Raw genomic sequence first — 6030 nt, forward strand, 5'->3', positions numbered from 1 at the left:
CCTGAATAACAGAGGGGGATACCTCAATGACAGAGGGGATACCTGAATAACAAAGGGGATACCTGAATAACAGAGGGGATACCTGAATGACAGAGTGGATACCTGAATAACAGAGGGGGGATACCTGACTAACAGAGGAGGGATGCCTGACTAACAGAGTGGATACCTGAATGACAGAGGAGGGATACCTGACTAACAGAGGAGGGATACCTGACTAACAGAGGGGGATACCTGACTAACAGAGGAGGGATACCTGACTAACAGAGGGGGATACCTGAATAACAGAGGGGATACCTGACTAACAGAGTGGATACCTGAATAACAGAGTGGGGATACCTGACTAACAGAGGAGGGATACCTGACTAACAGAGGAGGGATACCTGAATAACAGAGGGGGATACCTGAATGACAGAGGGGATACCTGAATAACAGAGGGGGGATACCTGACTAACAGAGGAGGGATGCCTGACTAACAGAGTGGATACCTGAATGACAGAGGAGGGATACCTGACTAACAGAGGAGGGATACCTGACTAACAGAGGGGGATACCTGACTAACAGAGGAGGGATACCTGACTAACAGAGGGGGATACCTGAATAACAGAGGGGATACCTGACTAACAGAGTGGATACCTGAATAACAGAGTGGGGATACCTGACTAACAGAGGAGGGATACCTGACTAACAGAGGAGGGATACCTGACTAACAGAGGAGGGATACCTGACTAACAGAGGAGGGATACCTGACTAACAGAGTGGATACCTGACTAACAGAGTGGATACCTGAATAACAGAGTGGGGGTACCTGACTAACAGAGGAGGGATACCTGACTAACAGAGGGGGGATACCTGACTAACAGAGGGGGTATATCTGACTAACAGAGGAGGGATACCTGACTAACAGAGGGGGGATACCTGACTAACAGAGGAGGGATACCTGACTAACAGAGGAGGGATACCTGACTAACAGAGTGGATACCTGACTAACAGAGGAGGGATACCTGACTAACAGAGGGGGGATACCTGACTAACAGAGGGGGATACCTGACTAACAGAGTGGATACCTGAATGACAGAGGAGGGATACCTGACTAACAGAGGAGGGATACCTGACTAACAGAGTGGGGATACCTGACTAACAGAGGAGGGATACCTGACTAACAGAGTGGGGATACCTGACTAACAGAGGAGGGATACCTGAATAACAGAGTGGGGATACCTGACTAACAGAGGAGGGATACCTGACTAACAGAGGAGGGATACCTGACTAACAGAGGAGGGATACCTGACTAACAGAGGAGGGATACCTGACTAACAGAGTGGATACCTGAATAACAGAGTGGGGATACCTGACTAACAGAGGGGGGATACCTGACTAACAGAGGAGGGATACCTGACTAACAGAGGAGGGATACCTGAATAACAGAGGGGATACCTGACTAACAGAGGGGGGATACCTGACTAACAGAGTGGATACCTGACTAACAGAGTGGGGATACCTGACTAACAGAGTGGGGATACCTGACTAACAGAGGAGGGATACCTGAATAACAGAGGAGGGATACCTGAATAACAGAGGGGATACCTGACTAACAGAGGGGGATACCTGACTAACAGAGTGGATACCTGACTAACAGAGTGGATACCTGACTAACAGAGTGGATACCTGAATAACAGAGTGGGGATACCTGACTAACAGAGGAGGGATACCTGACTAACAGAGGAGGGATACCTGACTAACAGAGGGGGATACCTGACTAACAGAGTGGATACCTGACTAACAGAGTGGATACCTGAATAACAGAGTGGGGGTACCTGACTAACAGAGGAGGGATACCTGACTAACAGAGGGGGGATACCTGACTAACAGAGGGGGGATACCTGACTAACAGAGGGGGATACCTGACTAACAGAGTGGATACCTGAATGACAGAGGAGGGATACCTGACTAACAGAGGAGGGATACCTGAATAACAGAGGGGATACCTGAATAACAGAGGGATACCTGACTAACAGAGTGGGGATACCTGACTAACAGAGGAGGGATACCTGAATAACAGAGGAGGGATACCTGAATAACAGAGGGGATACCTGAATAACAGAGGGGATACCTGACTAACAGAGGAGGGATACCTGACTAACAGAGGAGGGATACCTGACTAACAGAGGAGGGATACCTGACTAACAGAGGAGGGATACCTGACTAACAGAGTGGATACCTGAATAACAGAGTGGGGATACCTGACTAACAGAGGGGGGATACCTGACTAACAGAGGAGGGATACCTGACTAACAGAGGGGGGATACCTGACTAACAGAGGAGGGATACCTGAATAACAGAGTGGATACCTGACTATCAGAGGGGATACCTGACTAACAGAGGGGAATACCTGACTAACAGAGGAGGGATACCTGACTAACAGAGGGGATACCTGAATAACAGAGTGGGGATACCTGACTAACAGAGGGGGATACCTGACTAACAGAGGGGATACCTGAATAACAGAGGAGGGATACCTGAATAACAGAGGAGGGATACCTGACTAACAGAGGAGGGATACCTGACTAACAGAGGAGGGATACCTGACTAACAGAGGAGGGATACCTGACTAACAGAGGAGGGATACCTGACTAACAGAGGAGGGATACCTGACTAACAGAGGGGGATACCTGAACGACAGAGGAGGGATACCTACGTACATTTCCCAACCAGAAGCCATGGATTACAGGCAACAGCCGCACTGAGCTAAAGGCTATAGGTGCCACTTTCAAGGAGCGGGACACTAACCTGGACACTTATAAGACATCCCACTATGCCCTTTGACGACCAAGCAAACAGGCAAAGTGTCAATACAGTACTAAGACCTAATCCTACTACACTGGCTGACGCTCATCAGATGTGGCAGGGCTTGCAAACTATCACGGATTACAAAGAGAAAACCAGCAGCGAGATGCCCAGTGACACGAGCCTACCAGATGAGCTAAATGCCTTCTTTACTCGCTTCGAGGCAAGCAACACTGAACCATGCGTGCGAGTAGCTTATGGGGATCCTAATAAACTAAACTAAACTTAACTAATCTGTCACTTTATTCCTTGTTATATGTACATATATATCTTATTTAACAGGTACCCCTGAACATTGACTCAGTACTGGTACCCCGTGTATATAGCCAAGTTATCATAGACTCAGTACTGGTACCCCATGTATATAGCCAAGTTATCATTGACTCAGTACTGGTACCCCGTGTATATAACCAAGTTATCATTGACTAGGTACTGGTACCCTGTGTATATAACCCAATTATCATTGACTCAGTACTGGTACCCTGTGTATATAACCAAGTTATCATTGACTCAGTACTGGTAACATGTGTATATAACCAAGTTATCATTGACTAGGTACTGGTACCCCGTGTATATAACCAAGTTATCATTGACTCAGTACTGATACCCCGTGTATATAACCAAGTTATCATTGACTCAGTACTGATACCCCGTGTATATAGCCAAGTTATCATTGACTCAGTACTGGTACCCCGTGTATATAGCCAAGTTATCATTGACTAGGTACTGGTATCCCGTGTATATAACCAAGTTATCATTGACTCAGTACTGGTACCCTGTGTATATAGCCAAGTAATCATTGACTAGGTACTGGTATCCCGTGTATATAACCAAGTTATCATTGACTCAGTACTGGTACCCCGTGTATATAGCCAAGGTATCATAGACTCAGTACTGGTACCCTGTGTATATAACCAAGTTATCATTGACTCAGTACTGGTACCCCTTGTATATAACCAAGTTATCATTGACTCAGTACTGGTACCCCTTGTATATAACCAAGTTATCATTGACTATGTACTGATACCCGTGTATATAACCAAGTTATCATTGACTCAGTACTGGTACCTGTGTATATAGCCAAGTCATCATTGACTAGGTACTGGTACCTGTGTATATAACCAAGTTATCATTGACTAGGTACTGGTACCCTGTGTATATAACCAAGTTATCATTGACTAGGTACTGGTACCCTGTGTATATAACCAAGATATCATTGACTAGGTACTGGTACCCTGTGTATATAACCAAGTTATCATTGACTAGGTACTGGTACCCTGTGTATATAACCAAGTTATCATTGACTAGGTACTGGTACCCTGTGTATATAACCAAGTTATCATTACTCATTGTGATTCTGTTATTACATTTTTATTATTTCTTTATTGTTGGGAAGGACCTGTCAGTCAGCTTTTCACTATTTGTCCACACCTGGTGTTTATCAAGCATGTGACGAATAACATTTGATTTGAGGAGACCTGAATAACACCTCATATACTACAGCCTCTGCAGACAGACATGTGGTAGGGATCAGGTAATAACTGCAGAAACCTGACACACCTGGGGATCAGGTAATAACTGCAGAAACCTGACACACCTGGGGATCAGGTAATAACTGCAGAAACCTGACACACCTGGGGATCAGGTAATAACTGCAGAAACCTGACACACCTGGGGATCAGGTAATAACTGCAGAAACCTGAATAACACACCTGGGGATCAGGTAATAACTGCAGAAACCTGACACACACCTGGGGATCAGGTAATAACTGCAGAAACCTGACACACACCTGGGGATCAGGTAATAACTGCAGAAACCTGACACACACCTGGGGATCAGGTAATAACTGCAGAAACCTGACACACACCTGGGGATCAGGTAATAACTGCAGAAACCTGAATAACACACCTGGGGATCAGGTAATAACTGCAGAAACCTGAATAACACACCTGGGGATCAGGTAATAACTGCAGAAACCTGACACACACCTGGGGATCAGGTAATAACTGCAGAAACCTGAATAACACACCTGGGGATCAGGTAATAACTGCAGAAACCTGACACACACCTGGGGATCAGGTAATAACTGCAGAAACCTGACACACACCTGGGGATCAGGTAATAACTGCAGAAACCTGAATAACACACCTGGGGATCAGGTAATAACTGCAGAAACCTGAATAACACACCTGGGGATCAGGTAATAACTGCAGAAACCTGACACACCTGGGGATCAGGTAATAACTGCAGAAACCTGACACACACCTGGGGATCAGGTAATAACTGCAGAAACCTGACACACCTGGGGATCAGGTAATAACTGCAGAAACCTGACACACACCTGGGGATCAGGTAATAACTGCAGAAACCTGACACACACCTGGGGATCAGGTAATAACTGCAGAAACCTGACACACACCTGGGGATCAGGTAATAACTGCAGAAACCTGACACACCTGGGGATCAGGTAATAACTGCAGAAACCTGACACACACCTGGGGATCAGGTAATAACTGCAGAAACCTGACACACACCTGGGGATCAGGTAATAACTGCAGAAACCTGACACACACCTGGGGATCAGGTAATAACTGCAGAAACCTGACACACCTGGGGATCAGGTAATAACTGCAGAAACCTGACACACCTGGGGATCAGGTAATAACTGCAGAAACCTTAATAACACACCTGGGGATCAGGTAATAACTGCAGAAACCTGACACACACCTGGGGATCAGGTAATAACTGCAGAAACCTGAATAACACACCTGACACACCTGGGGATCAGGTAATAACTGCAGAAACCTGACACACACCTGGGGATCAGGTAATAACTGCAGAAACCTGAATAACACACCTGGGGATCAGGTAATAACTGCAGAAACCTGACACACCTGGGGATCAGGTAATTACTGCAGAAACCTGACACACCTGGGGATCAGGTAATAACTGCAGAAACCTGACACACCTGGGGATCAGGTAATAACTGCAGAAACCTGACACACACCTGGGGATCAGGTAATAACTGCAGAAACCTGACACACCTGGGGATCAGGTAATAACTGCAGAAACCTGACACACACCTGGGGATCAGGTAATAACTGCAGAAACCTGACACACCACACCACGACACTACACACCACGGGGTACCATGTATGTCATACTTCCTGCTAGCAGAACATTTA

At 46.2% G+C, this 6030-nt stretch overlaps 1 protein-coding gene across 6 annotated transcripts in view; it reads left to right on the forward strand.

Annotated features, from left to right (window-relative positions):
* syt17 (synaptotagmin XVII) overlaps positions 1-6030 on the forward strand; it is a 64131-nt gene that overhangs the window by 40894 nt on the left and 17207 nt on the right. The window lies entirely within an intron of this gene.

The sequence above is a fragment of the Oncorhynchus masou genome, chromosome 14 (assembly GCF_036934945.1).
Source record: "Oncorhynchus masou masou isolate Uvic2021 chromosome 14, UVic_Omas_1.1, whole genome shotgun sequence".
NCBI lineage: Eukaryota > Metazoa > Chordata > Actinopteri > Salmoniformes > Salmonidae > Oncorhynchus > Oncorhynchus masou.